The sequence below is a fragment of the Lissotriton helveticus genome, chromosome 5_1 (assembly GCF_964261635.1).
Source record: "Lissotriton helveticus chromosome 5_1, aLisHel1.1, whole genome shotgun sequence".
Lineage (NCBI taxonomy): Eukaryota > Metazoa > Chordata > Amphibia > Caudata > Salamandridae > Lissotriton > Lissotriton helveticus.
The window spans coordinates 137,568,671-137,594,998 of NC_136065.1; positions in this window are offsets into that span (position 1 = coordinate 137,568,671).

Genomic DNA, 26,328 nt, shown 5'->3' on the forward strand with positions numbered 1-26,328 from the left:
TGAACAATGTAGAGTTCCATCCCATGGCTAGAGAGGTGAGCACCGTCCTCCCTAAAGAAATATACTGCCCCATACCTTAGCTCCGGATGTTCTATCCTACCCATACCCTCCTTCTCACAGAAAACCCTCATCTCCCTGTTGATTTTCCTACGTGTCCTATCTATGGCCGCCAGCCTCTCCGCTCCCCTCCAAACCCGCCTTGGGACAACCTCTGACCATATCACATGGCACCCAGACCACCTGTGCCGTATTTGTAACAAGTCCCTCTTCATCTGTTTTACCAAAGCTATCCCCTTGCACTGGACCAAATCGTTCTCCCCCAGGTGAATGATAACCACATCTGGACCCCCCCCTGACAACTTTGTTCAACGCCGGCAGTAGTTCATGCCATCTCATGCCCCCTTCTCCTTGCCATGGCTCTCCATGTAGAAACGGCCACCGACGCTCTTACCAGTTGTGCGACCCGGTCTCTCCCACTGACCACAATTCCACTGGCACCGGCATGTTGCGCTCGTCCTCCTCCGTGGCTAGCCCATGGAACCTCTGCCACTGTGAACGAGACAAAGCATCCGCAATGTCATTGTCCACCCCTGGCACATGCCGAGCCTGAATCAAAATGTCATGCTCCAAATATCGCAGCACGAACACTCTCATCAACTTTAACACCTGTGGGTCCCTGGCCGACTGCCTATTGACAACCTGCACCACCAACTTTTTGTCCACCTTGAACAGCACCCGTTTGTGTGCCAGTTCCCATGCTCACACTGATTCCGCCACCACCAGCGGAAAAAGCTTCAAGAAGGCGATGCTCCGCCCCACACTCTGCCAATGCTGTGGCCATTGGTCTGCGCACCACCTCCCCCCCAGTAAAGCCCGAATCCGCCCACCCCCGCCGCATCCGACGATAAGGTGACATCCCATTCCCAGTCCTCGGTGGGGGGGCGCCATGGGCACACCATTGAAGCGCTCCAGGAAGGCCCGCCACATGCGCAAGTCCTCCCTCGTCCCCGCCGACAGGCGCAAATGATGATGTGGCAGAGTCAAACCGGCCAGCGCAAGACCTAGCCGTCTGCAGAAAGTACGGCCCGCCCTCACGACGCGGCATGCAAAGTTCAAATGTCCCAGCAGCACCTGAACCTCCCGCACTGTCACTTTCCGTTTTTCCAACATGCCGCCCACCAACGCCAGCTTCTGCGCCCTCTTCTCCTCTAGCAGGCATGCTTCCATGGCCACAGAGTCGAGCTCAATTCCCAAAAATGACAGCACTGTACTGGGACCCTGCATCTTCTCCGGCGCCAGGGGCACACCCAAGTAACGCATGAGTTCCGTAAAACCATCCAGCTGCTGCTGGCAGTCCGCCCAACCAGGCCATCACACCGATAAGAAGTCTTCCAGATAGTGTGTCATCGTGTCTGAGCCTGTGCGCCAGGAAAAAGCTCACTGCAAAAAGGAACTGAAGCACTCAAACAATGCGCACGATATCGAGCACCCCATGGGCAATGCCTTGTCCACACATATGCCCCCGTCAAACTGGATCCCCAACAACTTGTGATCCGCCGGGTGTACTGGCAACAGCCTGAACGCTGACTTAATATCCCATTTTGCCATGAGGGCGCCCGCCCCCACCGCCGCCACCAGCCTCAGCGCCACATCCATGGACAAGTTAGACACCGGTGTTAGCTCCGCCGATATATAGTCATTCACCGACGTCCCCTCTGGCCACGACAAGTGTTGTATTAGGCAAAATTGCCCAGGCTCCTTTTTGGACACCACGCCGATAGGCGAGATAATCAAATCCCAAATGGGTGCGCCCCAAAAGGGGCCTGTCATTCGCCCCTCCCGCACCTTTTTGAACAACTTCTCCCGCACCACCGCTTTGTGCGCATTGACTGATTTAAAATTCTCTGCCCACCTGGCGATCCGCGGATCCTCATACCCCAGCCAGAAACCCTCTCGAAAACCCCATTGTAACGTTGTCGCATCTTCCATCCGTGGATAAGACGCCAAGTGGGGCTCGAGACGCTCCAGCCTATGTGGCGTATGAGCATTTCCTAAAGCCCACGATCCCCCTTTTCCACCCCCCGACTGTGTCCCGGCTACTGCGGGCTGCTGCCCCTGGGCACCACCCCCGACTACCCAGCAGCGCACCACCGGGTGTCTCTTCCCGCACTTGGAGCACTCATGCCAAAATCGGCAATACTGCCTGCCACACGCACCTTTGTTGAAGTCCCAACATGCTCCAACAGTGGCATTTGCGGTACCTTCTCCCTGCCCCACCCCTCCAGCGGGTGGGGTGGGCCGAAAAGGGGATGGTGTGAGCGGGAGGCTGCTGGCCGTATAGATCGTCCTGCCGAACTTCGCCCCCCATGGTCTGTTGGTACAAGTCCGAATCAAGCTCGCCCCACTTCGCCTTTGAATCTGACGCCAAGCGTGCTCGGAACTCCTCGTGATAATGTGACCAGGCATACCCCCATATGGGATCTGCGCACGCCTGATCACATCCATATATTTGAAAAGTGCTACTGCCCGGTCCGGGTACTTTTCCCAGTACACGCTGGCGAATATCAGAAACCCCGCCGACCAGTTGTCAATGGTCAAGGGCACCTTGGGTCGCCTAGCCAGCTCCTGCTCCTCCTCATTCGACCCTTCCTTCGCCGTTAGCTCCCTGTGGAAGAGCTTCAAGATCTCCACATACTCCCCTTTCCAAATTTTCTCCTTAGTCGCCAGCGTTAGGTGCGCCCCCAGTGGCTTTGTAATACCCATACAGGGAAGCTTGCGCACCGGAACATCACAGCTCTCCTTCCCCGCCTTGCCCCTGTCGGCTCCATCACCCGTCTACACCGCCCCGGCACCCCCGACACCCACCCCGTCCGCCTTACGGTCCCCGGACCCATCGGCGCCCACCTCCTCCGGGCCCACCCCTGTGTCCTTCACATACCGCCCCTTGCTAAGGTGCAACCCCGCCTCTCCCCCTCGGTCATCAGTCCCCACTGACACATTCACTCGAAGGGCTCCACCCAACCCACGCCCCACTCTGCCACCGTCCTTACCTGGCATCAAGGCCGGCGTCCGCACTGGATCCCGCCGCCTAACCAGTGGAGCAGGGGGGCCGTCACACTCGCCGTTCCATGTCGTGGGTGTTCCTGCAACACACTAGCATTATCGTTACACCGCTCCCCCCTAACCCTCCCCTCCCCCCTCCCTTCCCGGATCTCCCCCTCCTCCGAGCTGTCCCCCTCATAATCCAGATGCACCATCTCACCCTGGTCCACACCGGGAACCTCCACCAATTCAAGTCCCCGTCCGCCCCCCATGGGCTCAAGCCGGCTCAATCTCGCCTTTTCCCTACATGTACGCAGCAGGTCCCCCAAATCCATGCTCTCCCTCCTCCCCTCCACCTGACACTCCTCCGTATTCCGTTCCGCAGCTCCGGACCTCCGCCCCCATTCCCTGGCGGCTGTCTCGACCCTTCGGGGTGGGGCTGGTGGGACCTACTGCCCCGCCTCCCATAGTGCGCCGCTACCTGGTCCCTCGGTGGAGCGAGAGCACCCGTACAAGTCAGAGCCTGCCCATCCCCTCGGTGGAGTGGAGCCGCATGCTGCTCTCCCAAGCACCTTGACACACGTTCCTGTCGGGAAAAAGAGGTGGAGTCCAGCATGCCGGGGTAAAAACGACCCCCCGCCCCATCCCTCAAATGCCCCCCATGCGTGCCCTGACCCACTCCCGCCGAGTGACCACCCCTCCGCACTGGGTCGTGCTCCCACCCCTCCCCCAAGCCCCCCGAGCCCGTCCAGCCCCCCTCGCGCCACCCACCCACAGACCTCCCCTTCTCCATCGCTCCACTTTAATGACTCCATCTCCCGGCGCACCGACCCGCCCCCACCCCCACTACCACAAGCCCTGCACCCCGGACCCCAACGTCCCCCCTTTGAATCCCCATCCCCTTGGACCTACCCCACACCCCTCCCGAACCCCCCCATTTAACGCCGTCGCCAGACCCCCAATCTGCCAACCCCACTCCCCCATTCAGCCCCCCATACCCCGCACCCAGCTCAAACCCCCGCACCACCCACCCAGCTCCACCCTCCCTGCCACCACCCCCTGAGACTGCGGCCTACTGCGTCCCACCATACTCCCATCCCCACCTGAAGAGTACCCCTCCCCTGCACCGCTCCCCCTGGCCTCCCGGACCCCCTCCTCCTTCTCTGAATCCTCAATCAGTGGTGGAGACACCCCCCCCATCACTCTCTAGTGTAGGGGCCCTCCCCCTTCCTCCACCAGCACTCTGCCCGCCGAACGTGCACCACCCATTCGGCCCCGCCCCTCCCACCGAGCCCCGCCCCCTCCCTCCTGCAGCGCCGCTCCTGTCCGTTGTTCTCCCACCCTTCCCTCCGCCCCCACCGCAAACTCCAACACCGGCTTGTTAGCCGTGCCCCGTCTCCCCCCCGCCCGCCGCTTCCCCCATACCATCTCCAGCAAGAAAAGCATTGTTGGAAATTTAGGCAATAGGTGGCATTTAAAAAAAGGAGAAACGATGCAGATTATTTGGCAGAGTTATTTATATTATTTTATACACCCCTACTTGTGAGTCCTGTGTGCGGTACAGTGGAAATAGATGACAAGCTAGCACAATGGAATACAAATTAAATGCAATCAAACCAAAGAGTCCTGTTCTTTCAGGAATCTTGAAAAACCTAAAAGGGCACATTCAGAAGTAGTGATTAACAGACTCCTGAACTCTCACAGACTCAGTCCAGCTCAAACTGGCCTCATTTTCTAAGTTTAGGAAAATAATGAAATGAGTATGAAGGGGCATAGACCTGAAAAGGCAGGAAAAGAGAGAGACGTTCAATGAAAAGGTGTCAGCAGATATTCTAAGATGTCTGTATCCTTAGCTAAAGAAATAGTTCATCAAATGGGAAACATCTCCTAGGAATTGATGGAAATAAATCCCGAAACGGTGATGTTGATGGTAGCGACGTGCAATTTAATACGAATTTACTATGCCACATTCGTCTGCATTATATCACATCTGAGGCACTTACATTTCGGTGCTCCATGCCTGACTGCGTCTCGCGCACACTCAAGTACAGGAGTATGGGGCACATTACTAGAGCTGGCTAGAGCCATAGTAGGGCTTAGAAATACTGGAACATGGACTGAATGCACTAGCAGGAGAGAGGGGCAGAGAGAAATGCACTAATGCAGGAAAATCACTGCTGCAGGGCTAGGAAAACGAATATAAAGGTATAAAGAATGATACAAGGTGAGAACGCGCTGGCCGGGAGGCTGGAATGCACCGATACAAGGCCAGAATGTATGAATGCAAGGTTAGAGAGCAAAGATGCTTAGTTGGAATGCACCCATTCAAGCTTAGAATGCAGTGTTATACGTTTAGAATGCACCCATGCAAGGTAAGAGAGCAAAGATGCTTGGTTGGAATGCTCCCATGCAAGGTTAGAATGCAGTGTTATAGGTTTAGAATGCACCCATGCAAGGTAAGAGAGCAAAGATGCTTGGTTGGAATGCACCCATTCAAGCTCAGAATGCAGTGTTATAGGTTTAGAATGCACCCATGCAAGGTAAGAGAGCAAAGATGCTTGGTTGGAATGCTCCCATGCAAGGTTAGAATGCAGTGTTATAGGTTTAGAATGCACCCATGCATGGTAAGAGAGCAAAGATGCTTGGTTGGAATGCACCCATTCAAGCTTAGAATGCAGCGTTATAATTTTAGAATTCACCCATGCAAGGTAATAGAGCAAAGATGCTTGGTTGGAATGCACCCATTCAAGCTTAGAATGCAGCGTTATAGGTTTAGAATGCACCCTTGCAAGGTAAGAGAGCAAAGATGCTTGGTTGGAATGCACCCATGCAAGGTAAGAGAGCAAAGATGCTTGGTTGGAATGCACCCATTCAGGCTTAGAATGCAGTGTTATAGGTTTGGAATGCACCCATGCAAGGTAAGAGAGCAAAGATGCTTGGTTGGAATGCACCCATTCAAGCTTAGAATGCAGCATTATAGGTTTAGAATGCACCCATGCAAGGTAAGAGAGCAAAGATGCTTGGTTGGAATGCACCCATGCAAGGTAAGAGAGCAAAGATGCTTGGTTGGAATGCACCCATCCAGGCTTGAAATGCAGTGTTATAGGTTTAGAATGCACCTATGCAAGGTAAGAGAGCAAAGATGCTTGGTTGGAATGCACCCATTCAAGCTTAGAATGCAGTGTTATAGATTTAGAACTGGCTGACAAATTATAGAATAATAATACAATGCAGTGATACTTGATTAGAATGCTGTGTTCAAATTCATTGAGACAGTAACAATGCATGTATACATGCTAGAATGTTCAAATACAGGGCTTAACTACAGTCATGCATGAATACTATTTCATTGTATACAGACATGTCATTTCACTGAACACTGGGCTGGAATGCCCCATTCAACTTTTTTGAATAGTTGGAATGCATTGATATAAGTTTAGATGCAGCAATGCAATGAAGCAATGCATGAATTCTATTTAATTATAGACTGGCTTGTAGCTTCACTGAACACCGGGCTAGACACACTATGCTTGCCATACCCTGACGTAGAGCTAGATTTCACCAGCAGAGGGTTACAAATAATCGATACAGACTTTGGGTCAGTAGTGTAAGAGAAAATATTGGAACATCTCTGCAGAATGTGATGAAAGGCCACTGAGATTCCAGCATCGTAAATGCATACTTAAGCGATAGACTGAGTGGGAGCCCTCTGAAGGGCCCTCATTGATGAAGGGTGGGGGCCCGTCATGATGCATAGCGACAGAAATCTGTGTTATGCTCCTTGGATTTCTCCCACTCTCCCCGGATAAACACATCTGTCTCTTTCGGGCACTATGCTGAAACAATTTTATCAGTTTCTCCCTCACCAATGGGGAGGGCCCAGAGTGTCTTAATCCTAGCCAGTTCTACTCCTTCTGGAAAAACCTAGACGGAGTCATGTATGTATGAGGTATGTTTATATGATTAGAATGCACTGTCATGATTAGAATGAACCAAAACAGTCTTGCAATTCACCGATGCATGATTAAAATGCACTCAATGCACAGATCCATAGTTAGAATGTACATATACATGGTTAGGATGAACCAAAGCAGTTTCGCAATGCATCAATCAGTTAATCAATCAGGGCTGGTAAAGCGCAACTACTCACCCGTGAGGGTCTCAAGGTGGTGGGGGGAAAGAGGCGCACCTCCGTTGAGTGCTGAGGTTATCTGAAGAACCACGTCTTGAGGTCCTTCCTGAACTAGGGCAATGTGGGAGGTTGCCAGGGGTGGAGAGGGAGGTTGTTCCAGGCTTTGGCTGCAAGGTAGGAGAAGGAATTCCCTCCGGTTCTGGTCTTGTATGCATGAGTGAGGAGTTTGAAAGTTATTCTTCTTTCGACTGGGTGCCAGTGGATGTCGCGGAGGTGTTGGGTGATGTGACTGTGATGGGGGATGTCGAGGGTCAGTCTGGTTGCGTCGTAATGGACGGTCTGGAGTTGCAAAGGAGTTTCTTGTTGATCTGAGCGTAGAGAGCGTTACTGTAGTCCAGTCTGCTGTTAATGAGAGGGTGCGTGACAGTTTCGCTGTATTCGGATGGGATCAATCGGAACGTCTTTTGAAGGATGTGGAGGGTGTTGAAGCAGGTTGAGGATACAGCATTTTTCTGGTGGTTCATTGTGAGTCTGGTATAATGCTGAGGTTTTGTGAGTGGTCTGTCGGGGTGGGGGGGCCACCAAGAGTTGTCCCATGTGGAGTGGATGGAGCCTAGGATGAGGACTTCTGTTTTCTTGGAGTTGAGTCTCAGGAAGCTGTTCTTCATTCAGGTGGCAACAGCTTTTATCCCTTCTTGGAAGTTGTATTTTGTGACGTTGGGTTCATTTGTGAGGGAGAGGATCAGTTGGGTGTTGTCAGTGTACGAGATGATGTTGAGCCTGTGGTTCCTGAAGATAGTTGTGAGAGGGGCCATGTAGACGTTGTAGAGGGTGGGGCTGAGGGAGGAGCCCTGGGGCACTCCACGGTTGATCTCTGTCTGTACCGAGAGGTAGGGAGGAAGTCTGACCCGCTGAGTTCTGCCTGTGAGGAACGAGCAAATCCAGTCGAGAGCCTTGTTGCTGATGCCGGCGTTGTGGAGTCTGGTGGCTAGGGTGCGGTGGGAGACGGTGTCGAAGTCAGCCGACTGGTCCAGGAGGTTGAGGGCTGCCATTTCGCCCTGGTCGAGGAGGGAGCAGATGTCGTCGGTGGTGGTGAGTAGGGCAGTCTTGGTGCTGTGGTTGCTGCAGAATCCGGATTGGGAGATGTCCAGGACATTGTTATCTTTGATGAAGTTTGCAAGCTGGGTGTTGACAGCCTTTTTGATGACCTTGTCTGCGAAAGGAAGCAGAGAGATGGGCTTGAAGTTCTTGAGGTCCGTCGGGTCTGCAGAGGGTTTCTTCAGAAGAGGGTTAACTTTGGTGTGTTTCCAGTTCTCGGGTAAGGTGGTGGTCTCAAAGGAGCAGTTGATCATCAGACATAGTTCGGGAGCGATGGCGGAGACGGCTCTGTTGAAGATGAGGTTTGGGCAGGGGCCTGAGGGTGCCCAGAGTAGATGCTTTTCTTGGTCTTCAAGGTGTCTTCTGTTGTGAGTGGGGTCCATTTGAGCAGGGTCTGTTAGGTGGCGTTGCATGGGGGCTGGAGTGGTGAGGAGGTCTTTGTTGCAGTAGCGGCTCCTGGTGGGAGTGCTGCCGGGAGGTGACGTGGGGCGGGGGAGGGGCAGGGTGGGGGGTAGTAAACACTGGAAAACGGATGAATGCAGGTAAGTAGACAATTAAATCAATAAAACGGATTTAGTTGCATGCGCTGCATTGCATTTGGCAATGCAGCGAGCGCAACAAAATTTGTTTTATTGATCTAATTGTCTACTTACCGGCATTCATCCGTATTCCAGTGTTTACTACCCCCCACGTCACCGTCCGGCAGCACTCCCACCAGGAGCTGCTACTGCTTGGTTGTCGAAGTTGTTACAGATCATTTTAATCTTAAGGTGGAAGAAGGTGCTGAGTCTGTTGCAGAGATCTTGGGAGGGTGGGACGTCTGTTGTTTTGCTGCTGGGGTTGACGAATTCCTTGATGATGGAGAAGAGTTCTTTGGTGTTGTGAGCGTTGGTGAGGTTTCTGTCTTGGAAGGATTTCTTTCTCGTGGATTTGATGAGATGGTGGCATGCGGTGGTGGCTGCTTTGTAGGCAGTGCATGTTTCTGGGGCTTTGTTGTTCCTCCATGTCTTTTTGAGTCGTCTGCAGGAGCATCTGGGTTCTTGCAGTTGCTTTTTTGATGTGTCTTTCTGTGGCTTTCTTGAGGGGGTGAGTGTGTCGGAGCAATTCGTGATCCAGTGGTAGAGGTTGCGTGCTGCGGTGTTTGCGTCTGGCGTAGTCGGAGGTGGGGTGCTGATGAGTGCATAGGTGAGCTGGTCTTTGATGACCTTGCTCCAGGTTCTGCGGGGGAGGCAGTGGGCGTGCTTGTGTCCGGATGTTTTTTGAAGGAGAAGTGGATGCAGTGGTGATCTGTCCAGAGGGGTTCCATGGTGTGGCTGTAGGAGACGCTGTTTCCTTTGGTGAAGATGGGGTCGAGTGTGTCTCCCGCTGTCTGCATGGGGCGGTAACTAGTTGTTTCAGTACTATGTTGGCCAGGTTTTCTAAGAGGAAAGCGGTGTTTGAGTCATGGTGGTTGTCCAGGTGGAAGTTTAGGTCTCCTAGTAGGATGTAGTCTGTTGATGCGAGGGCATGGGGTGCGATGAGGTCGGTGATGGCGTCGGTAAAGGGAACATGGGGACCGGGCGGCCTGTAGATGAGGGTTCGGCTGAGAGTCATTTTAGGGTTGCTCCAGGTTTCGGTGAGGAGGGCGACCTAGGGCAAGTCAGTGTTGAAAAGATCCCAGATTTCTTTGGCGTGCTTGTGTAGGGAACATAATTTGAGACGGATGCAGTTGAGTGCTTTGTGAGCGATGGTGTCCGGCAGGCAGGGAGATGCTGCTGGGGTGGGTATACAACCTTTACCACGCAACTTTTACCACGACCTACCATTACCACGCAACTTTTACAACGCAGGACCCTTTACCACGCATACCATTACAACGCTGGTATTTACAACGCAGGTACTTTTACAACGCATACCATTACAACGTAAGTATTGGTAAGTATATAATTTTATTTAAAATATTTTAGGTTTGGGTTTTGGGTAAATGGGTATTTTTAGGGTTCAGGGTCAGTTTTCAGTTTTTGGGTAAAGGGGTATTTTTAGGGTTCTGGGTCAGTTTTCAGTTTTTGGGTAAAGGGGTATTTTTAGGGTTCGGGGTCAGTTTTCAGTTTTTGGGTAAAGGGGTATTTTTAGGGTTCAGGGTCAGTTTTCAGTTTTTGGGTAAAGGGGTATTTTTAGGGTTCAGGGTCAGTTTTCAGTTTTTGGGTAAAGGGGTATTTTTAGGGTTCAGGGTCAGTTTTCAGTTTTTGGGTAAAGGGGTATTTTTAGGGTTCAGGGTCAGTTTTCAGTTTTTGGGGTACAGGGGTATTTTTAGGGTTCAGGGTCAGTTTTCAGTTTTTGGGGTGCAGGGGTATTTTTAGGGTTCAGGGTCAGTTTTCAGTTTTTGGGGTGCAGGGGTATTTTTAGGGTTCAGGGTCAGTTTTCAGTTTTTGGGGTACAGGGGTATTTTTAGGGTTCAGGGTCAGTTTTCAGTTTTTGGGGTACAGGGGTATTTTTAGGGTTCAGGGCTGGGTTTGGGTTTTGGGGTTCAGGGGTATTTTTAGGTTTTAGGGCTGGGTTTGGGTTTGGGGTACAGGGGTATTTTTAACATATATATTTAAAAATTAATAATTAAATATTAACATAAATAATTAAAATATTAAATATGAAAATAATAATTTATTAATTAAAAAAAATATTATTAATAATTATTTTACCATATTATTTACTTACCTATACTTACGTTGTAATGGTATGCGTTGTAATAGTACCTGCGTTGTAAATACCAGCGTTGTAATGGTATGCGTGGTAAAGGGTCCTGCGTTGTAAAAAATGCGTGGTAATGGTCTGCGTGGTAAAAGTCCGCGTTGTAACGTCATATATCCCTGGGGTGTGGTGGTGGGTGAAGGTGCGGCTGCAGTGTAGGCAGGAGAGAGGGCCTTGGGTAATGTTCGGCATTGAGAGCTGGCAGTTATTGTTGCGTCCGGTGTTGATATCGTGGAGGGGGGTGGAGTTGTAGTGGAGGCGGGTCGGAGGACCCGGGTCCCTGGCGTTGGTCATGGTCGGGTCGCGGACGGGCTACTTTTGGCATGCCAGATGTGCAGCTGGGCAGCGGCTGCCATTAAGTAGGGATATGGGGAGGGCGGGTCAGCTGGGAGACGGGAAGGATACACTGGAGGGGGAAGGGTTACGGGGGGCAGCAGCAGCAGGGGAAAAGCATGGGGAAAAACAGCACAAGCAGAGGCAAAAGGAAACAGACGGAAGAGAAAAAGAGGGCACAGAGAAAAGAGGCAGAGAAGGTAAGATATAAAGAGGAAAGAGGCAAGAGAGGCAGAACAGCAGAAGAGCAAAGTGCACTCCCACTGGACCCCCAAGGATGAGGTGCAGGCAGGAGGAGGGCCTCGAACACCCTGCAACAGAGTGCTCAGGTCTCAAGGGGCAGTACTCCGTGGTAGAGGTGCGTGGGGGAGAGCAGTGTTACTGACCAGGTAAGTGGTCTTGCTCTACTTGCCGTGCAGCGGCCGCCATTAAGTAGGGATTGGGGGAGAGTGGGTCAGCTGGGTGGCGGGAAGGACACACTGGAGGGGCTGTGGTGACAGCTGCAGAGGGAGAAAACCACAAGGAAAAAACAGCAAAATCAGAAGGAAAATGAAACAGAAGGAAGAGAAAAAGAGGGCATAGAGTAAAGAGGCAGAGAAGGAAAGATAAAAAAGAGGAAAGAGGCGAAAGAGGCAAGAGAGGCAGAACATCAGAGGAGCAGAGTACTTTCCCACTGTACCACCAGGGATGAGGTGCAGGTAGGAACTTGTGGTTGGAGGAGGGACTCGAACACCCTGCAACAGAGTGTTCAGGGCTCAAGGGACATTACTCAGTGGTGGAGCTGCCCCAGTGTTATACTAATGGGGAAGGAGCTAAATTTAATGGATACAGAGGCAGAATTTCACTGATGCGGTGTGACAATCAATACATTCAAAGTCTTTGTAAACAATATAACACAGAGTTAGAATTCACAGGTTCAACACTAAATTGCACTGTCACAGGCTGTGGGGCCAAACGATATTGACCAATTAGGTCTCTATCCACGACTTTTAAGAGTTTGTAATTGTATTGATATAGCACTTACTACCCCTGACAAGGCGTAGAAGCGCTTTTCGACCAGTAGCACGCTACTCAGGAGCCCAAAAAGAATTAGTGACCAATAAGTATAGGGAAATCTGAAATGAATTTGAGTGGTGGACATCTGAGTCTGTTATTTGGATGGAAAAAAGGATAGTGGAGGGATAAAAGAGAGAAGGGTTTGCATTTATATGGTGCTTGCTAACCCTTACTTTTCGGCAAGTAGCAGGCTACCCTGAAAACCAATCAGGATTAGTGTTGAATTAGTATAGGGGAAATATGAAATTAATTTGAGTGGTGGACATGTGAGTTTGTTAGTTGGATTGAAAATAATAGTGGAGGGATTGAAAAGGGAAGGATCTATAATGTGTTTATTTGGAGATCATAGAAGTAGGAGAAGGTTTGGGATGAGTAAAGGCGAGGTGGAGGAGGGGAAGAGTAAGAGATGTTAAGGACACCAAGTTTCATATTAGGACTTTGTTCTGTGATGTTGAGTCACAGCCTGATTCAGATTTTTCTGCAGACCATTTAATCTAAGCAACTCTGGCATATACCATTGTTCGCCTATGAAAGCTCAGCCTCACTTATAGTTGTGGAGCTGTCCCAGGTGCTGAAAGATTTTAACAAGGAGCTGTATCTGGTGCCGCGAATACAGGCAGCTCAATTCCAAGTGGGGCAGATTCTGAGGGCAAGTAACATTCTCTCCAGGGTTTTTTTGTGAAATAAGCCAAAGTCCAATAGTTTTACATGCAAAGTGAATATGAGACAATTGATTCCAGTTCCCACTTGCTGCAGTGAAAAAGTGATGGCCTCTTGCTAGTACCACGAATGCCTAAACCACTCCCAGCCTGGAAATAGTTGGAGATTTATTCAATCCCTTTTCTGTGTGGAAATCTGAAGCAACACAATGGATACAGGTGGCTGTAAAAGCACAGGTGTTTCTCCATTTTGAATTATATTCACCCAGTAGAGAAAAAATAGCCAAAAGATTGCTTTTCCTCAAATGAGATGGTACCAGATGTGCATGCGCCGCCTATTTACAGGTCTGCATGTGTAAAGCGTTTCACATAGTCATAAATACAAATTCACTAAGGGTGTCTGAGTATCCCTGGAAATCTCAAAAGTCATAATTTTACAGATGTACAGCTAGATTCATGAAAGGCTAATCGGCTCGCAAAGGGCCAGATTCTCAGAATCTGGCCCTTTGCAAGCGCAATTTTTGCATTTGGGATTCATCATCCCAAATGCAAAAATCGCTATTACAGAATTCGCATTTTAGCGAGGAATTGCATTTAAGGAATCTCTATTTGAGATTCCTTAAATGCAATTCATTAACCAATTTAAACATGCGAATTCGCAATATTTGGCCGCTATTTACCACGAAGTCAGACTTCGTGGTAAATAGCGAAAAAAATAGAAAAAAGTACCTTAGTGCATTATTCTCTGTTGCATGTTACACACACACATGTCCTTTGGACATGTGTGTGCGCAACACCTGTGTAATGTTGCATTTTAGGGGTGCTACAGGGTGTCCTTTGGACACCCTTGGCACCCTTGAAATCGCATCCTTATTTGCGATTAGCAAATTGCTAATCGCAAATAAGGAATAACTCCCCATTCATTCCTATGGGCCTACAGGCCCATAGGAATGAATGGGGAGTTATTCCTTATTTGCGATTAGCAATTTACTAATCGCAAATAAGGAAGATGTAGGAATCGCAATATTTATTGCAATTCCTACATGAATCCCGTTTTGCAAGTCCTTAATAGCGATTCCTTATGAATCGCTATTAAAGACTCGCAAAACGGGTCTTTGATGAATCAGTGTGGTAGTCTTTAAACATTCAGAAAATTGCATGAATGCGAGGCTGTAAAGCTGCGACTGTAGATGCCCAATGCTTTGAGAATCTGGCTCATCATATTTATGCACCAGTTTATACAAATTAAAGGCACAGCCGGACTGGCCATTTATTCCATCGGGTATTCCCTGGTGGGCTGGCGGAGAGAGAGAGAGAGAGAGAGAGAGAGAGAGAGAGAGAGAGCGAGAGAGAGAGAGAGAGAGAGAGAGAGAGAGAGAGAGACACGAGCTGGTTTGAATGTTTCTTTAGCAGGGCTGTTTTTAGTTCCCAGCCCTGTCATAAATTAAAGGCACGTTTAAAGTAAGCATAGTGTTTGTACTCAGGGCCTGTTTTGTTTCCCAGATTACAGAATTAAAGATAAACCAAATTCTTCTCAAGTATTTAAAAAGCGAACCATCTGTATCAGAATCTAGGTCAGATTACATTTAACCTTCTTCTGAAGCAGGAGATTAGGAGGAGAGTAGCTGCTGTGATTAAGATGGTGCTGGCTGCATGCTGTAGTAATGAAGCGGGCATGTGGCACCAAGATCAAGCAGGGCATCTGTGGGCCGTCCTCCAGCAGGCCTGCAAAGCATCATAGATCGGTGTGCCACTGGGGACCATTTTCATGTTGGGGTATATCTAATGTGCTTTTTAACTCCTGCGCCAAAATCTCCTTTTTCCTGAATTCTTTGTTATTTTTGCATTTGTTCTTTCTACCTATCACCTTCTTAGCTTTCAGTGCACGAAAAGCTAGTATGGCTCAGATGACTTTCTTATCCTGTTCACCTATTTTTAGGTCTCGCCTAAGCCATCCCGTAGGGATGGTGGGCGAGATTATAGTAAGGCTTTCCAAAAGTCTACCCAAACTGTGGATCGGGTGCAGTGCATGTGGCCACAACCATGCGCTCGTGCGCTCGTGCGCGCGCGCCACGCTCCGCCTCTGCTGCCACTTCAGCTCACCAGCCTGCACACCCCCTCACTCTCCATATGCTCGCTTGCTCGTGCGCCTTTCCTTTGATCTCACAGGCTCCGCGACCCCACATCAGACATGAAATGAATGCGCTCCCCCGCCACAGCAATGCTGAGAGCTCGTTATTTATTTTCTATTTATTGCACTTCACTGCAAATGTCCTTGCTGGCGAACTCATTGGTGATTCTCTACTGTTTTAAGCAAAAACGTTGCTTCCTCTGGATTTGAAAACACATGGTGACCTTACCCACGAGACTGACTTCCTGCCAACCTTCCCTTAACTCCCCCCCCACCCCAGCCTAGCCCACTGAGTCCGCCAAGACCACCAATTCGTTCTGAAGACAGCCACGCCGCTTTGCAGCTCCTTCTTGAACAAAACACCTCTTTCAAATGTCCGCATAGCTATGCAGATAATCTGCCTCTCTGGGATAAGAATACGACTGTCAGTCCCCCTTTACCTAAACCGCACAGAAATAGGAAGTAATTTATGTGACGTATTTGTCACGTGATGATGCATTTTTGAGAGAGGAGCGTTGCTCTTATGGAAACTCGTGCACCGTTCTTCGACTGTTGTACTGGTTTCTTCTGTCGTTTCTTTCCTGTTCAGCTAGAGCGCTCTCTGATGCTCTCCAACGGTTGTTCCAAGTCCAAACACCTGTACTTGTTGGGCATATTTTTCTTCAGTTGTTTCACCAGCAGTGTCTTTTAATATATTCATGCACTCCCAGTGGTTTTGCATTTCTGTTTATTTTCGTACTTTGTATTTCTATTTCCCTGTCCTGTAAAACGTCCCTTTCCCCTTGGGGTCTTTTGTGTTGTACAATACCGAATTTCTTCATTTCTTTAATTTGGTGCGCCGGTGAGCTCCGAGTGCTGCATAGGGTCCCTGCTGGCGAGGCTTTCCAAACATTAAGGGGTCGATTCCGATCCTGGAAAAAAAACGTCCGTCCGATTCATATCCGGAGCCCTCTCCGTAGGAATCGTAAACATGCCGTACGACCCGACGAGTATGATCCGGACCGGGGTAAGAGGACGCGATTCGTACAGTCCACGTCAAGTAAGGCCGATTCGTATGGAAAAGGACACAATCACATACACACCGTACGGTCCGTACACCCCATGACCGCAGGGGTACGGTGCGTACCCCTGCGATCATGGGGTGTACGCACTGTACACCGCGATCGCAGGGTGTACGCACCGTACACCCAGCGAGCATGGGGTACGGTGCGTATACCCCATGATCGCGGGGTACGGTGCGTACACCCCATGATCGCAGGGGTACTTGCTGGGTTGGAGAAACCAGCCGCGAACCGTACCGATGTAGCCTACAGCGGGTTCCGAGGGAGATTCGTACGGGGGTTTGATTTGTACGGTCTCTGTACGATTCGTACGGAGTCCAGCTCCTGGTATGAATCGCCGTACGGGGGACGTTGCAGGGTATGATTCGTATGGAAAAAACGCTCCGTACGGCTACTCAGAATCGACCCCTAAATCTTATAGCTCGTCTTTAGCGTTCCCTTAACTTGGTCCAAAGTTACCCCTCACCCTGCCAACTTTATCTCATAATTACACAGTGGTGCTAGATGGAAGAAAGCAAACAAGTGCCCACTGAGCCCACCCCCTCCCAGGTAACTTGTGGGTGGGTGGGGGTGTGGTTAATTGTGATGTATATGCAGGCTTCCAACCAATGGGTTTGCTGACTGCAGCCACATGCTGTAGCTTGTATTCTTCTGGCCCAACAGGGCTCGAGCTCTGGAAATATCCGAGAAAAGTGCACAGCACCCATGCAATGAGGGGCTGATCATTTTTTCCCCCAATGTTTATGGAACTATATATTTTTGGGTACAACTTGTCTATCTATCTTACACGCACTGCGCACTAACACTCTGCACACTCACACACTGCGCACTCACACACTGCGCCCTGACACTACTTTAGGCCACACACACTGCGCACTCAAACACTGCGCACTTACACTACTTTAGGTCACACACACTGCGCACTCATACACTGTGCCCTCACACTACTTTAGGCCACACACACTGTACACTCACACACTGCGCACTCACACACTGCGCACTCACTTAGTGCGCACTCGCACACTGCATACTCACACACTGTGCCCTCACACTACTTTAGGACACACACACTGCACACTCACACACTGCGCACTCACACACTGCACACTCACACTACTTTAGGCCAGACACACTGAGCCCACATACTACTTTAGATCACACACAGTGCGCCCTCACACTACTTTAGGCCACACACACTGCACCCTCACACTACTTTAGGCCACACACTGCGCCCTCACACACTGCGCCCACACACTCTGCAGACTCACACACTCTGCACCCTCACACACTCTGCACCCTCACACACTCTGCACCCTCACACACTCTGCACCCTCACACACACTGCAACCTCACACACACTGCACCCTCACACACTTAATTAATACACATAATTATATGCTACATAATTACACTGCACTCAATGCAACATACACTCCAAACAATACCACTCAGTGCCACATAATTACATGCCACACAATTACACTCTACTGAATACAACATACACTCCACACAATACCACTCAGTGCCACATAATTATATGCTACATAATTACCACTGCACTTAACGCAACATACACTCCAAATACCACTCAGTGCCACATAATTACACACCACATACTTACACTCTACTAAATGCAACACACACTCCACACAATACCACTCAGTGCCACACAATTATATGCTACATAATTACAATGCAACATACACTCCAAACAATACCACTAAGTGCCACATAATTACACGCCACACAATTACACTCTACTGAATACAACATACACTCCTCGTAATACCACTCAGTGCCACATAATTATATGCTACATAATTACACTGCGCTCAACGCAACATACGCTCCAAATACCACTCAGTGCCACATAATTACACGCCACATAATTACACTCTACTGAATACAACATACACTCCAGACAATACCACTCAGTGCCACATAATTATATGCTACATAAGTACACTGTGATCAACGCAACATACACTCCAAATACCACTCAGTGCCACATAATTACACGCCACATAATTACACTGCACTCAATGCAACATACACTCCAAATACCACTGAGTGCCACATAATTACACACCACATAATTACACTGCACTCAATGCAACATACACTCCAAATAACACTCAGTATCACATAATTACACGCCACATAATTACACTGCACTCAATGCAACGTACACTCCAAATACAACTCAGTGCCACATAATTACACGCCACATAATTACACTGCACTCAATGGAACATAACTCCAAATACCACTCAGTGCCACATAATTACACACCACATAATTACACTGCACTCAATGCAACATACACTCCAAATACTACTCAGTGCCACATAATTACACGCCACATAATTACACTGCACTCAATGCAACATACACTCCAAATACCACTCAGTGCCACATAATTATATGCTGCATATTTACACTGCGCTCAACGCAACATACACTCCAAATACCACTCAGTGCCACATAATTACACGCCACATAATTACACTATCTATCTATCGCCCTCACTCTATTTATCTATCTATCGCCCTCACTCTATCTATCTATCACCCTCACTCTAGCTATCTATCACCCTCCCTCTATCTATCGCCCTCATTCTATCTATCGAATCACCACAGCATCACTCAGCACCACCACAGCATCACTCAGGGGCACCACAACATCACTATGCGCTACCACAGCATCACTGAACGCCACATCTTCACTTGTCGCCACCACAACATCACTCAGCACCACCACAGCATCAATCTTTGCAACCATTCAACAACAACTGGTTGATGTTGGACAGGCCCCACGAAGGGCTCGCTCCCTCCCCGCATGACAGGGCCCAGACACCGGCTCTCCGGGGGCTACCCGCAGAAGCAACCCGCAACCCGTCCCGTCCGGGACGCCTGCTCCCGGATGTCTCTGTGTCACGGGCCCGGGCCCCCGTCAGCCCCATTGCCCGGCCCAGCCGCCATCTTGGACACTGCACCACGCGGCCGCGTGGCCTCAGCTCGACCCCAACCCTGGACCTGGCCAGGCCCCGCCATCCCGGCACCACCATCCACCCAGGAGGTGAACGGACCACTTGGCAGGCTAATGGGAGAAAGAAGTGTCGATGGCTCTCCCCCCGCCAGGTGCCGATCGCCCCCAGCCTCCCCGGGTGCTGGCTCCACCCCCCTGCTGGGTGTCTGGACTCCCTCATCCCGGACCTCCCGACCTCCCAGTGCGAGGGTCCGGACATCAAAGGGCGCCAGACCTATAACTGAGGCAGCCCCAGAGCAGGAGGGGAGTTGTATCCTGGAGTCGAGAGACACCGAGAAGAACTCATCCTTGACGGACTGCTGGCGCTGCCGCAGCCCTGCCTTGTGAACTATCGCCCTGCCTGCTGGTGCTGCCGCGGCCTTCTGCAACCTTCATCCTCGTGGGACCTGCTGGCGCTGCCGCGGCCCGTTGTAACCGTCATCCTCGTTGGGACCTGCTGGCGCTGCCGCGGCCCGTTGCCATCTACGACCTCTTCGGGACCTGCTGGCGCTGCCGCGGTCCGACCCGTCCGAACACCGAGCTCGAGGATTGTGAGCTACCGCCGTTTCACCTCAGTACCAGTCGGTACCAAGACTGTCCCGCTACCCCCTTTCCCTACTAGAGACTAGAATTGAGAGGATCATCGTGTCCTGACCTCCTTGTATCGTACTACCTTACTTCCAGAACTGCCTATAAAAGGTGTTAATCTGATCTTCGTGTGGTGTCCATCTGTGGGGGGGGAAGTTACTTGTCTGTACGATCGCTGGAGGCGGCCCTCACCGGAGGCCTCTCCCCTTGTGCTCGGCCGACCCTCCAGGTCCCCGTCTAACATTGGTGGCCAGCGGCGCGATCCGAACCAACGCGTAACCGTACAGAGAGTAACTCACCCTACGACTAATCCACAATGACGACCAGAGAGAGCGGATCTGCAGAGAAATTCCAGATGGAAAAACTGGAAGAGTACAACCACCGAGAGCTAAAACAATTTTGCATAGAACTAGGCATTGCCACCACCGGTCTGAACACGAAAGACGACTTCAAACACTCCCTAGAATCCTGGGCAGAGACAAATATCGCCGGACCCCGGGACCCCGAAGCCCCGGAGACAAACACCACTCTGACGGAAGAAAGGAGAACGGATCTCTCCCGGGAAGAGATCCGAGAACGAGAGAAAAATAGACTACACGAGTTAGAGTTGGCACGGCTCAAATTAGACGGAGAATTGAAACTGGCAGAACAAAAGATGAACTTAGAACACTTACGGCTCCAAGAAGAGCGAGAGAAAAAGCAGAGACAGAGAGAACTCGAAGAAAAAAGACTGGCATACGAACACGAGTGCAAGCTGGCGGAGATAGAAATGCGCAAACAGAGCAAAGACCTAGGGGTGCCTGAGCAACCGCGCCCCCCAGGGACTACCGAACAGAAGGTCCACATCCCCAAAGATGTGGTCCGTGAATATTATCGGAACGACGACATACAGCAGTGGTTCAAGGCCTACGAGATCGCCATGACTGCCCACCGGATCACTCGAAGTGACTGGGGAGCCGGTCTATGGGGGAGATTCGTCAATGAAGGCCGGGATGCCCTGCTGCAGCTTCCGGACCATCAAATGACGTCCTATGACCACATGAAGGCCGCCCTCCTCAGTCGATATGGGCTAACGCCCGAGATGTACCGCCAGAGGTTCCGCAACTGCACCCGGATCCCGGGTACAACCTGGATAGAATATGTGAACTATTTCAGCCGAGCCTTCGAGGGATGGATCAAGGGTAGCAATGTAACAACCTACGAGCAGCTCTTCAACCTCATTGTGTGGGAGCACCTCTCCAACAACTGCTTCGTCGAGCTCAGGCAGCACCTCCTCGACAGCAAATTGACTGACCCACAGCAGCTCGCCGCCGAGGCTGACCGATGGGAGAGCACCCGAGTGACCCGGAGTGGGCCAAACGAGCAGAACAGAACCAACCAAGGTCATCATCGTCCCCGAGGAGGAGGAGGAGGACAGGGCCGGGGCAGAGACGCCGTCCCGGCCGCTCCCGCAAACAACGCCCTGCCCCCGGCCGGCCGGGGCAACCCCCCGATGCGCCCGGGGTTCCGAGCCAACGTTACGTGTCACGGATGCCAACGAGTCGGCCACTATGCCAGTGACCCGACCTGCCCAAAGAACCAGACCCCCGGGCCCCGCCAGATGGCTGCCGCCGCCCTAGGGGAAGAGCAAGTCTCCGAAGAGCCTGACGAGTACGAGCAGGAGCAGCCCGAGTGGGAACCCGCCGCCATGACCCTGGCCTGCCTAGGGGGAAGAGACCTGATCCCGCGGGCTCCCCTACCAGCCAACACCAGGAAATACAGTCAGTGGGTGAACATAAATGGGCGTAAGGCCGAAGCCCTGCGTGACACCGGGGCCAGTGTGACGGCCGTCCGTTGTCACCTGGTGACCCCAGAACAAATCCTGCCAAACGTTCTTTGCCCCGTCCGATCGGCCGACAATTCGGAGAGCCTGTGTCGGATGGCCTGCGTCCCCTTCGAATGGGGAGGAGTGTCCGGTATGCTAAGAGTGACTGTCCGTGACGATGCCCCCGTGGACTGCCTCCTGGGGAACGATCTCGAGAGTTCCCCGTGGGCAGCCGTTGAAAGAAGAGAGCACCTGGGGATGTTGGGCCTCCCGGGCTGGGCGTGTGTAACAACCCGGTCCATGGCCGTCGACACCATCCCTGGATCTGAAGAACCCGAATGGCCAGCACCGCCTCCCCCGATCGCTCCAGAGGGAAGCTCCATCCCTACCGACCCCCCGGAACAAACCCAAGGAGAAGCCGCTCAGCCCCAAGACCTTCCCGACCTGGCTCAGTGGCGTCAGGAAGGGGGGCCCACCCAAGAACAATTCCGGCAAGAGCAAAAGACATGTTCCTCCCTCGAGGGACTGCGACAGCAAGCGCTCGCCCAGAGCGCAGGAGACACCGCAGGAGCCCACTGGATCTATTGGGACAATGACTTACTGTACAGCGAACAAAGAATAGCGGAGCTGGGGGCCAGTCGGGTGCTGGTGGTGCCCCTCTGCTTCAGAGACTTCCTTTTGAACTTGGCCCATGATGTCCCCCTGGCTGGACACTTGGGGCAAGACAAAACATACAACCGCCTGGTGACTCACTTTTACTGGCCGAAAATGAGAAATGACGTCTCCAACCACTGCCGGTCCTGCCCGACCTGCCAGGCCAGCGGGAAGAGCGGCCGCAAACTCAAGGCACCCCTGCAACCATTCCCCGTTGTGACCACCCCGTTCGAAAGGGTGGGAATAGACCTTGTGGGGCCCCTGGACCCCCGAACAGCACAAGGGCATCGATTCATCCTGGTCCTGGTGGACCACGCCACCTGCTATCCTGAGGCAGTTCCCCTTCGAACTGTAATCGCACCAGTGGTGGGTCGAGCCTTAATGGGAATCTTCTCTCGGGTGGGCTTCCCCAGGGAAGTCGTCAGCGACGGGGGCACGAACTTTATTTCAAAATATATGAAATCCTTATGGCAACAGTGCGGAGTCACCTACCGATTCACAACCCCCTATCACCCGCAAGGAAACGGACTGGTCGAGCGATTCAACCGCACTCTCAAGGGGATGATCATGGGGCTGGAAGAACCCCTACGCCGCCAGTGGGACGTGCTACTACCGTGCCTCCTCTTCGCCTACCGAGAAGTCCCCCAGAAGTCCCTCGGCTTCAGCCCGTTAGAACTCCTGTACGGACACCCTGTTCGCGGGCCTCTCAGCCTAGTTAAAGAGGAGTGGGAAATGGCCCCCCTGAAGACCCCTCCAGACGTCTACAAGTACCTCCTGACCCTCCGTAATCAGACCCGGCGATTCAGAGAGATCGCCAAAGCCAATCTTGAAGCCAGTCAGGAGGACATGAAGACGTGGTACGATCAACATGCCTCCTCCATCGAATTCGAGCCTGGCCAGCAGGTATGGGTGATGTCCCCCATCGAACCTTGTGCCTTACAGGACAAGTGGACGGGGCCCTTCAAGGTGATCGAGCGTAAGAGCCCCGTCACCTACCTCATCGACATGGAATCCCCCCGGAACCCCCTCCGGGTCCTCCACACCAACAGACTCAAACCCCACTTCGTGCGCTCGGAGCTCAGCCTGCTGATGGCTACAGACAGTGGGGCGGAAGAGGACTCCGAGCCCCTCCCTGACCTACTGGGGACCGGGTAAAAAGATGGTTCGGTGGACGGGGTCCAACTCTCCGAGGCTCTGACCCCGGAGCAGCGCCAAGACTGTCGGGCCCTCCTGCTGCCATTTGCAAACCTATTCTCCCTCACACCCGGGGTCACCCCCTGGTGCCTGCACGACGTGGACACTGGCGACAGTCCTCCTATCCGACACCGGCCGTACCGAGTACCAGATCGGGTACGCACCTGCATCCAAGAAGAAGTCTCCAAGATGCTCGCACTCGGAGTCATCGAACCCTCGGACAGCCCCTGGGCCAGCCCGGTTGTACTGGTCCCCAAAGCTGCGGCCCCGGGCACCACACCCGAGCTCCGGTTCTGCGTCGACTATCGGGGTCTGAACGCTGTCACCCGCACCGACGCTCACCCCATCCCCCGAGCCGACGAACTAGTTGACCGCATGGGGGCGGCCCGCTACCTAAGCATCTTCGACCTGACGGCGGGCTACTGGCAGATCGGCCTCACCCCCAGGGCACAAGAACGATCCGCTTTCTCCACCCCGGATAGACACTACCATTTCAGAGTGATGCCATTCGGCATGAAAAACGCTCCAGCCACGTTTCAACGACTTGTGAACCAGGTATTGGCGGGCCTCGAAGAGTTCAGCGCCGCATACCTGGACGACATCGCGGTGTATAGCCGCCACTGGTCAGACCACCTCCGCCACCTCCGAGGGGTCCTGCAGGCCCTCCAACGGGCCGGCCTCACCATCAAGGCCAGCAAGTGCCAAATCGGCCAGGGGTCCGTGACCTACCTCGGACACCAAGTGGGGAGCGGTCTGGTGGCCCCCCTCCAGCTCAAGATCGCTGCCATCCAATCCTGGCGCCCCCCCGTAACCCAAACCGAGGTCCGAGCCTTCCTGGGGCTCACCGGGTACTATCGGCGGTTTGTAAAGGACTATGGCAGCATTGTGAGGCCCCTCACGGAACTCACATCCAAGACCAACCCAAGAACCGTCAACTGGACTCCCGACTGTCAAGCGGCCATCGAGAAGCTGAAGGCTGCCATGTGCACCGCTCCTGTGCTCCAGGCCCCCGACCACAGCCGTGAGTTCATCGTCCAGACTGATGCATCAGACCATGGCATCGGGGCCGTCCTCTCCCAACTGAACCCCGAGGGAGTCGACCAACCAGTGGCCTTCATCAGCAGACGCCTACTGCCCCGAGAACAGCGCTGGAGCACCATTGAGCGAGAGGCCTTCGCGGTAGTATGGGCCCTCAAGAAGCTTCGGCCTTACCTCTTCGGAACCCACTTCCGGGTACAAACAGATCATCGGCCCCTGCAATGGCTAATGCAAATGCGGGGGGAGAACCCCAAACTATTGCGATGGTCCATCTCCCTGCAGGGGATGGACTTCACTGTGGAGCATCGCCCTGGCCAAGACCACGCCAACGCGGATGGCCTGTCCCGCTTTTTCCGCCTCGACGAGGAGAGTCCCCAAGAGGATGGGTGACTCTCCCCGCCTTCAGCTGGGGGGGACGCATGTTGGACAGGCCCCACGAAGGGCTCGCTCCCTCCCCGCATGACAGGGCCCAGACACCGGCTCTCCGGGGGCTACCCGCAGAAGCAACCCGCAACCCGTCCCCTCCGGGACGCCTGCTCCCGGATGTCTCTGTGTCACGGGCCTGGGCCCCCGTCAGCCCCATTGCCCGGCCCAGCCGCCATCTTGGACACTGCACCACGCGGCCGCGTGGCCTCAGCTCGACCCCAACCCTGGACCTGGCCAGGCCCCGCCATCCCGGCACTACCATCCACCCAGGAGGTGAACGGACCACTTGGCAGGCTAATGGGAGAAAGAAGTGTCGATGGCTCTCCCCCCGCCAGGTGCCGATCGCCCCCAGCCTCCCCGGGTGCTGGCTCCACCCCCCTGCTGGGTGTCTGGACTCCCTCATCCCGGACCTCCCGACCTCCCAGTGCGAGGGTCCGGACATCAAAGGGCGCCAGACCTATAACTGAGGCAGCCCCAGAGCAGGAGGGGAGTTGTATCCTGGAGTCAAGAGACACCGAGAAGAACTCATCCTTGACGGACTGCTGGCGCTGCCGCAGCCCTGCCTTGTGAACTATCGCCCTGCCTGCTGGCGCTGCCGCGGCCTTCTGCAACCTTCATCCTCGTGGGACCTGCTGGCGCTGCCGCGGCCCGTTGTAACCGTCATCCTCGTTGGGACCTGCTGGCGCTGCCGCGGCCCGTTGCCATCTACGACCTCTTCGGGACCTGCTGGCGCTGCCGCGGTCCGACCCGTCCGAACACCGAGCTCGAGGATTGTGAGCTACCGCCGTTTCACCTCAGTACCAGTCGGTACCAAGACTGTCCCGCTACCCCCTTTCCCTACTAGAGACTAGAATTGAGAGGATCATCGTGTCCTGACCTCCTTGTATCGTACTACCTTACTTCCAGAACTGCCTATAAAAGGTGTTAATCTGATCTTCGTGTGGTGTCCATCTGTGGGGGGGGAAGTTACTTGTCTGTACGATCGCTGGAGGCGGCCCTCACCGGAGGCCTCTCCCCTTGTGCTCGGCCGACCCTCCAGGTCCCCGTCTAACAGTTGAAATATATTCTCTCAATGTTACAAGCTTTATTACAAATGTCACAAAAAGATGTTAATATTTCACTTCTGTTCTTGGATTTTCGTCACAATAAAATACACTGAACATAATGTTCACAAAAGTTATTTACAAAAGTTTAAGTTATTGCTATTATAAATTACAATAACTTTTATTTAAGTATTAATTATTAACAAAAAAATAAAAGCCATTGTTACTTGTAATATCAATACATCTAAGTCACGTAAATACAACACATATTGCATTACAAATGCAGTAGGTGTCACATTCGCGAAAGTTATAACTATT